We start from the raw sequence: 10,050 nt of genomic DNA, 5'->3' as shown, positions 1-10,050 counted from the left end.
TTTTTTGTTGCGAACGCGTTTCCGAGTTACAGATACATACACAGCTCTAGCGCTGATAACGAGTAGCGGTGTCAGACTGATTTACGTGTTACTAACAAAGGGTGGAGTTAGCATAGCGACAGTAATGTTAGTTTTAGGTGTATTAATCTATGTTTTCGTTGCAAAAAAAGGTTGGATGTTATTGTAAACATGCTAACATGTTGCAATTTCAGATTATTGTATTTTTTACGTGTTGCAGTTACAGGTTTGGAGTTACAGGTCTTGTGTACATGTCAACAAAGCTAATGTGTAGTGTTGTCGGACGCTTGTTTCAGTAATATCAGTCTGTTTTTTATAAGTTGCAAACGAGGTTGGGCGTTATTGTAAATATGCTAATGCACTACGTGGTAATGAGAAACGGTCTCGGAATGTTTATCAATTTTTTTAAGTGTTATTAGCAAGAACAGGGGTAGCGTAGTCGCATTACCATTTGTTTTAATGTTCTCCGTCTAGTTTCTTTCGTGTTGGGAAAAACTTTGAGTTTTAGATATTGTGGACATGCAGCTAAAACTTGTGACATGGCTAATGAGTCCGACTGAGTTTTTGTGTTACTAACAAGGTTGGAAGTTAACTTAGTGATAGTAATGTTAGTTTTATTAGTCTTTTTTAACAAGTCGCAAAGAAATTGGTGATATTGTAAACGTACTAATGCAGCAAAATTGAGTTTATTTTCTCCGACTGACAACTAGATGAGACAAGATTACATTTTTGCTGCAAATCTGTATTATTTCTTTAAAAAAAGGGGCATCAATTTCATTCCCTAAGAATAAGTTAGCAAAAAAAAATTGAAGAAATCAATAAAAAATTGCAAAATTATTCCCAAAATGATGCTCTTCATGGTGCGGTTCCTTAAATGTCCACCAGGGGACGGCTGCAAAATTATTAGCCAAATCTGCAGCGTTAACTTTAACTTTTCTTCTTTATTTTTATGTCTTTATATGATAAGGGGGGCATCAATTATTGCGTCTGTGAGTGAAAGAAAAATCGCTTCTAAATTTTAAAAAAGAGAAAATCACAAAATTGTTCTCAAATTAGTGCTCTTAAGGGTGCAGTACATCCAATGTCCACTAGAGCCTGGTTGCAAAACTATGTCCATCCCAACAGACCCAACTTTAAGTACTTTAATTTTTTACATCGTCATATGACAAAAATATGTTTAAAATAAGGGAGAAAAAAAAGTTTTCACTCTTTCACAGTTTGTGGTCTAGAATTCAAAATAAATCCACTCCAAGAACTTTTTTTATGTGGTTGTCATGGCAACTGTTCACAATTGGATTAAATATGAATTTTATTTTTTTGTCTAAATTCAGAAATTAAAAAGCTGCTGTAATTTTGTGTCCAGATAAATAAAAAAATAAAAGTAAAATAATGTCAAGCAAGAATGTTTTTACTAACCTATTCAAATTTAAACTTTATTGATATTAACCTAATTTTCAATTTAAAAAGTATTTTTTTGTGGGATATAAGCAACAATTTGGGACAAAAACTTGTAGATTAAAAGTCTATTAAAAAGAAATAAAAATAAAATAAATATATAATATATAATTCAGTATTAAATACCTAAAAATACATGGTGAAATACTTGTAATATATATTTTTTTGATCCATCAAATAAAATAAGCACCATAAAACTGGTTAAAAAAATTTAATCTGTTCATTCTATTTATTTAAACCCTAAGATAATTCTTAAAATACACTTTTTTAGAAAATTTAAGATTAATTTGTGCCAACAGACAAAAGTTACTAAACTGATGAGACTTCTTCTGTTATTACCTCAGAAATATAATTGTTTTTTATTATTTGAAGAAAAAAAAATCTTCACTAATAACCGTAGAAAATTCTGTTAGCCTCTCCACAGACATGGCAGCTTTACATAAATACAGAGACTGGATATTTCATATATTTGTCTTTTACGAGGGTAATAAAAGAGTCAGACGGGGGCTTGTCCGGGGCAAGGAAAAAGCATTAGGTGATACACCTCATCTCCATCAAGCTCCCCAGGTTACAGGGAGGGAGGGGCGGGGGTTTTTTTCTTCTTCCTCCTCCTTTGGCAAAAGTCTTCAATCTTGCTAAGCCTGAGGGGCTGAGTAGGTGTTTAATTATTAAAGGTGTTTGAACAAAAGGCTATTCTAAGCCTGCTGGAGCCACCAACTGGACATTCTGCTCAGAGTTTGATGGATGATTACCTTCAGAAATAGTCCGCTTCCTCGGCCGTGGAAGTGTTGCATTACCTCGGACGACTTGCTGAGACCGACGCTTCCTGAGACGAATGCCCCCCCAACGCCACCGCCGCCGCCGCCGACTCATAGACACTGAAACATGACGCCGTGTATGAAGACCGGAGCCAGGTTCATGCTTACACGAGTACTGTGGTTCAAAAGGATTTCAACAATCCTCCGGTCTCTATCAATTATTAAAATTAAACTATGAAGTATTTGAGCCTTAAATAGTACAGCTAGCAGAAAATGTACAACATAAAATTACAGAGGATATCATGTTCAATCACTGACCTGTAGATTTAGTGAAAAGGGCAGTTTCTTGTACTAAAACCAACTAAAATGTCTTTAGCTTCCAGACAGAGGATCATTAGGGTTCCTTAGAAGTTCCTCAACCATCCAGAAGGGACTTGTTGGGATAGTTTATCAGGTCTAGCCACAAACGAAAGGCTAAAAAAAGACAGATTGTTAGGTTTACGTCGCCACATCGTCAAAAGAAAAGTTTCTACATTAAAATTTTGCTCAAATGTGTGATCTTTTGATTGACAGGTGGCAGATAAATTATAGGCTCCAGTATTGCTCTACTGAGCATGCTCCAAAAAAAAAAAAAAAACAGGGTTACAAAACACTAATATATGCAAATACTATAATAAAGTTTTACACTTTATATTGAAGTCATTTATTGAAGTCAAAAGCAGCAAAGTTGCAAGTCAAGTCCCAATTCAAGACCAACAAGTCCCAAGTCAAATCACAAGTCAAGTCCCAAGTCAAGACCAATAATTCTCAAGTTGAGTCCCAAGTCAAGGCCAACGACTCTCAAGTCGAGTCACAAGTCAAGAACAACAAGTCCCAAGGTGAGTCACAAGTCAAGTCCAACATGTCGAGTCTCAAGTCAAGACCAAGAATTATCAAGTTGAGTCCTAAGTCAATACCAACAAGTCCCAAGGTGAGTCACAAGTCAAGTCCAACACGTCAAATCTCAAGTCAAGACCAACAAATCCCATGTCAAGACCCAATTCAAGTCCAACAACTCTCAAGTCAAGTCCCAAGTCAAGACCAAAAAGTCCCAAGGTGAGTCACAAGTCAAGTCCAACACGTCAAGTCTCAAGTCAAGACCAACAAATCCCATGTCAAGTCCCAATTCAAGTCCAACAGCTATCAAGTCGAGTCACAATTCAAGACCAACAAGTACCAAGTCGAGTCTCAAGTCTAGACCAACAATTCCCAAGTCGAGTCACAAGTCAAAACCAACAAGTACTAAGTACACCAATAGAATACCAGATACTTCATTTTTGTTTTCATTTAGACTTCAATCTGGAAGACGATTACACTTTAGTTTGTATATTAGTTGTGGAACAACAATTAACACACAATTGGGCTGGTTCCAAATATGTTTCCTTTTAAAGAAGCTTCAACCCAGAAGTCAAATTGCTGGTTTACTAGTTACAGCAAAGTCCCTAGTGGTTATTTTGTTTTTGTTGTGAATTGACCCGGTTCCTAATTTTATTTGTTTATTTATTTTGACTTTAAACAAGCTTTAATATGGAAGTTAAGTGGTCGCACTTTGGCTCAATATCAATTTTAGCACATTAACCCTTTGTTTACTTTGAATTATTTGTCAAATTGGCCTGGTTCCAAGAATATTTGATTTTAAACAAGCTTCAATCCGGAAGTCAAATGGTTGAATTTCACTTTAGTCTTAGTTATTTTAGCATTTTTGACTAAAAAAAATAAAAAATATTTATTTTAAGTGTGAAAAAAACACTTATTTTTCTTAGTAAAACTATCAGTGAGTTCCATTATAGTTTAATAATTTTTTGTAAAAAAAAATAAAAAACAATGTTTCTTAAAAAAAAAATCATGTATTCACAAATATAGACTCAAACGTGTTTCCATGAGCTACTTTTCAGTAAAACATAATTAATTGGACGTTAATCTGTAAGATAATTGGAGCCTGTTATGCTAAAAATGAACCAAATCCTTGAAAAATAAACAGATTTTGTTTTTATTTAACGCTCTGAAGCAAAACAGATGATCTCACGGATCATTTCTACTCCAGTGGTCAACACAGTCTCCAAACGTGGAGATTTAAACCGTCGTTCCGACTCCTCCTTTCATCATCCGGACTGCGGCGCGGCGACGTCGCCACGCTCTCTTTTCATCACATCATCTGTGAAAGCAGCGTTATCAACCACTGCAAAATAATGCGCCAAATTGGAGGCTAATTTTCCTCGCTCACATCCATCAAAACAGCCGGGAGGCACGACTCCACCAGAACGGATGGCGGCGGGGCCGGCGGCGCTCGCCCTCAACCGGGCCACGAGTCGGAACCGCAAACGGAGCAGAGCGAGACTCTGTGTTCTGCCAGGCAGGAATCAGGAGAGCTGACCTGCAGGAGACACAATTACTCACAAAAAACTAAAAAAGGTCTCGACTGCGGCTTCATCACCTCGTTTCACCGCTTCTTTATTTTCCTTTTCTGAGAAAACGCCTCCGTCAAAAATGCAAACCTCTACACTCTTCTAAATTATTCTTTTTTTTTGAAAGCCAGAAATTACCGAAGGCTCCGTAAACATCTTTCCGACCTGGAACTTTACGGGCCCAGGAGTCCTGACGGAGCAGGTATTGGCTCCGCAAAGGTTTCACGAGGTTCTGGGGTGGATTTTCCTTTTAATTGATGGAAACGTCAGTCTGAACCTGCAGTCCAGAAACCACAAGGCCTCGCCGTCTCCAGAAAGCCGCCCCTACCCTGTTATTAAGTGGTAACTCAAACAGCTCCTCTGTTTCAACAGGAGCAGCACGGAGAAGTCGGAATTCATGGAGTCTCTGGGAATTCTGGAACGCAGAGGAGCTTTGTATGTAAAGATCCAGATCAGTCGAGGTTCCTTATCTGATCCGGAGGAACTTGTCAAGAACGAGTTGTGACAATATTAAAGAGTTACACCAACCTGAGTCTTTCTGGTGTCAAAATGTTGATTTCAGTTTTCAAATCTGATTTTATTCACTCCTGTAGAGTAAATCTAGAAAGTGTAACAGACTACATGATGACCATGTTAGAGTGTTGGTCCCGTAAAAAACCTTAAACATGTTACAAGCGTTAGCTAAGTTAAATAACTTGGCTATAAAAAAAGCGTTAGCAATCTTAAAACTTTTACTCCCATTAAAAGAGTAAACAACCTTTAAATAGTTAGGAGTGTTAGCTATGTTAAAAGAGTTAGTAGCGTTAAGAGTTAGCCATGTTAAATAGTTAGTAGCGTTAAGAGTTAGCCAGATTAAAAGAGCTAGTAGCATTAAGAGCTAGTCATGTTAAAATAGTTAGTAGCATTAAGAGCTAGCCATGTTAAAATAGTTAGTAGCATTAAGAGCTAGCCATATTAAAAGAGTTAGTAGCATTAAGAGTTAGCCATATTAAAAGAGTTAGTAGCATTAAGAGTTAGCCATATTTAGAGAGTTAGTAGCATCAAGAGTTAGCCATATTAAAAGAGTTAATAGCGTTAAGAGTTAGCCATATTAAAAGAGTTAGTAGTGTTAAGAGTTAGCCATGTTAAATACTTAGTAGCATTAAGAGCTAGCCATATTAAAAAAGTTAGTAGCGTTAAGAGTTAGCCATATTAAAAGAGCTAGTAGCGTTAAGAGTTAGCCATGTTAAATAGTTAGTAGCATTAAGAGCTAGCCATATTAAACAAGTTAGTAGCGTTAAGAGTTAGCCATATTAAAAGAGTTAGTAGCGTTACGAGTTCGCCATATTAAAAAAGTTAGTAGCGTTACGAGTTCGCCATATTAAAAGAGCTAGTAGCATTCAGAGCTAGCCATATTAAAAGAGTTAGTAGCGTTACGAGTTCGCCATATTAAAAGAGCTAGTAGCGTTAAGAGCTAGCCATATTAAAAGAGTTAGTAGCATTAATAGCTAGCCATATTAAAAGAGTTAGTAGCATTAAGAGCTAGCCATGTTAAAAGACTTACTAGCGTTAAGAGCTAGCCATATTAAAAGAGTTAGTAGTGTTAAGAGTTAGCCATGTTAAAAGGGTTAGTAGCGTTAAGAGCTAGCCATATTGAAAGAGCTAGTAGCATTAAGAGTTAGCCATATTTAGAGAGTTAGTAGCATCAAGAGCTAGCCATATTAAAAGAGTTAATAGCGTTAAGAGCTAGCCATGTTAAAAGAGTTAGTAGCGTTAAGAGTTAGCCATGTTAAATAGTTAGTAGCATTAAGAGCTAGCCATATTAAAAAAGTTAGTAGCGTTAAGAGTTAGCCATATTAAAAGAGCTAGTAGCGTTAAGAGCTAGCCATATTAAAAGAGTTAGTAGCATTAAGAGCTAGCCATATTAAAAAAGTTTGTAGCGTTAAGAGTTAGCCATATTAAAAGAGCTAGTAGCGTTAAGAGCTAGCCATGTTAAAATAGTTAGTAGCATTAAGAGCTAGCCATATTAAAAGAGTTAGTAGCGTTAAGAGCTAGCCATATTAAAAGAGTTAGTAGCATTAAGAGCTAGCCATGTTAAAAGAGTTAGTAGCGTTAAGAGTTAGCCATGTTAAAAGAGTTAGTAGCGTTAAGAGTTCGCCATGTTAAAAGACTTAGTAGCATCAAGAGCTAGCCATATTAAAAAAAGTTAGTAGCGTTAAGAGCTAGATATATATTTTTTTTCATTTCTAAATACCGAAGCAACAATGAAGAAAACGTTTTGTCATTTTGTACCGGGTGTGTTGTATTGCTATCTAAAATATCTTGAATGTTGGACATTGGGGCCCACAGGCTCCTCCTACTTTTGGGTCATCTGATTGGTCAGTTTAAAACCAATTAATACACAATTGAAAAATGTCATGAAAAAGAAAGGATTTTCAAATAGTAAGAACAGTTATTTTTACTTGGAACCAGGTGGTACTTCCTGTTTGGACGAGTCATCCAGTCCAGTTCTCGTATACAGTCACTGTTAACAAAACCAGGTTGAAGTGGATCTTTCGTTGAATTAAAGTAAACTTCCAAAGACCAGGAGACGTTCTGGTCTCCTGAAGCCGCTCCTCGCGTCGGCCCCCGAACCGCCGGTTTGTTGACGAAATCAGCTTAATCCTTTCAAATTACTTTTAAATCTCACTTTTGGACGCCCTGCTTTTATGTGTTGATGTTTTATTAATTTTTCCTGACGCCGGCCTTTTCATGTCAGGCTTTTATGTTGCCCGGGCTTTTATGTTTGTTGCTCTGCCTACAGTACACTTTGATAGAGCCTCACGACTTGTTTGCTGGGATTTCTGCTCGTCTTTTTCCAATCTCTTCCTCTCGAGTGCTCTCTCTTTTTTTTAATTATCTGTCCATCAACAAACAGTTTGTTCGACGCAGGAACTTGATTCTTAAACATATGAAGTCTTCTACTTCTTTAAAGTTTTCTGTTAGGCTTAATGCTTACAGGAAGACCATGATGTAACCGTGGCGACGCATGAGGCACCTTTACCTGTCAGTCAATCACAAACTTGTGGATTTTTTTTCATGATTGTAATCTTATTCTGCTTTAAAAGTCATAAACTCAACGACTGTTCAGTTTTATGTCCTCAAAATAACACCAAATCATTATTCTTCCACCCCCGTGCTTTACAGTTTTAGCTTACCCCTGTTTTGTTTTGGCTTTTTGGGGTGAAAAATAGTCTTAGAAAAATTAAAAACATAAAAAAAAAATACCAAATAAGTTTGAAAATTGTTGGATCATGCTCCAAAACAACTACAGTATTTATCATTTAATGAGATACTTCCCTTTATGTCCACAAATCATTTCAGTCACTAAAACACATAAAAAAATAAAAAACAATTTAAGTTGTTTTCCTTCTATTTTTAGAAAAAAGAAATAAATAAAGTGGTTCTGGTGATGTCATATCTAGTTAGGATAGCACAGATTTGTAGGGTTTCATTCCCTGAAATGCAAAGCTCAAGTTCCCGTTCATCAGTCCCCGTCTAGGTCAGACAGAGAACATCAGCGGCATTTTTCCTAAGAAAAACTTTGAAAAAATTGTCTCCATAAAACATCATTATTGAAATGGCCGACAAGGTTATAGTTCTAAACATTAGCTTTTTCCTAATTTAGAGCCACCCTGATGTTCACACCACCCTCCTAGTGGCCACTCCCAATAAGAAAAGTCTATAAAAGCACATACATTTGCATTCTGGGGGTTCCCCGTTCGAAACTGGAGTTCACACGTAGCTACACAAGTTTCTTCGACTGTTTTCAGGTTCTACAAACAAAACACACTGAACGCATATCCAAAGTTAAACCAGTTGAACTCTGACCAACTTGGATTAGGTAGTGACGTGTAGAAGGCGTCCTCTTTTAAACTGACGAAAGTGCCAACCGTCTGAAAATTGGTTGTTGAGGAGAAATCAATAATTTGTACCAAGGCTATCGGAATAGAGCTGTGAAAAAAAAATCCTGGAGCAAGATCTTTGAAAACTGTGCCGCATCAACGATTGGTATCACAACACATTCTCACTCCCAACCTGTGACATATTGAGGTTTGGTTAGGGACCCCTACGCTTCAAAAATTTACTCTTCGGTTGTCCCCAACTCGTCAATTTTTTTTTTTGGAAGCGTCAGTACCAACTTTGCATCTGCTTTGTGCCTGGTACGGCATCTTGTACCAGTTCGGGTCCAGTACTGCATCCAGTGCCAGGTTAGGGTACCAGGTTTGGGTTAGGGTATCCAGTTTGAGTAAGAGTACCTGTTTTGGGCTAGGGTACCAGGCTTGGGTAAGGGCTCCCGGTTTGGGTTAAGGTACCAGAGTAGGTACCAGGTTTGGGTTAGGGTATCCAGTTTAAGTAAGGGTTCCCGGTTTGGGTTAGGGTGCCAGGTTTGGGTAAATGTTCCCAGTTTGGGTTAGGGTTTCCGGTTTGGGTTAGAGTATCCAGTTTAAGTAATGGTTCCCGGTGTGGGTAAGGGTTCCCGGTTTGGGTTAGCGCACCAGGTTTGGGTTAGGGTACCAGGTTTGGGTAAAGGTTCCCAGTTTGGATTAGGGTTTGCGGTTTGGGTTAGGGTACCAGGTTTGGGTAAGGGCTCCCGGTTTGGGTTAAGGTTTCCGGTTTGGGTTAGGGTACCAGAGTAGGTACCAGGTTTGGGTTAGGGTATCCAGTTTAAGTAAGGGTTCCCGGTTTGGGTTAGGATACTAGGTTTGGGTAAAGGTTCCCAGTTTGGATTAGGGTTTCCGGTTTGGGTTAGGGTACCAGGTTTGGGTTGGGGTATCCAGTTTGAGTAATGGTTCCCGGTTTGGGTAAGGGTTCCCGGTTTGGGTTAGAGTACCAGGTTTGGTTAAGGGTACCAGGATTGGGGCAGGGTACCAGGTTTAGGTAAGGGTACCCAGATTGTGTTAGGGCACCAGGTTTGGGTATGGGTCCTCAGGACACACCTGACACCACATCCCAAGGGAATAGTCAGCTAAAAATGAGTTGGGGACAAACAAAACTTAAATTTTTGACGCAAAGGGATCTTTAACCAAACATCAATATGTGACGACTTGGGGATGAGAAAGCGTTAAACATCGAGCCTCCACAGTCTAGTTGACGCAGATGTGCGAGTAAACAGGAAACCAAGAAGATGCCCCTCCCTGATTGTCCAGGGTGAAGACCATATGCTAAAAGCGTATATACGTATTTGCATTAGTGTGTACATAGTTTCACAGGTTTCTGGAGAATATGTCCATCCCGCCCCTCCCCCGTACACTTTCCCTGCCGATTGACTCTGAAAGCTTCTGTGGAAAACTTCAGTGCTGACCCAGTGACACCGGCAGTCGCAGCACAACAGTTAGCCTCGGGAGACAACCTAG

This window comes from Oryzias melastigma, linkage group LG2 (genome assembly GCF_002922805.2).
Source record: "Oryzias melastigma strain HK-1 linkage group LG2, ASM292280v2, whole genome shotgun sequence".
Classification (NCBI taxonomy): Eukaryota; Metazoa; Chordata; class Actinopteri; order Beloniformes; family Adrianichthyidae; genus Oryzias; species Oryzias melastigma.
The sequence above is the reverse complement of the archived record's forward strand: the minus strand, read 5'-3'. Positions refer to the sequence as shown.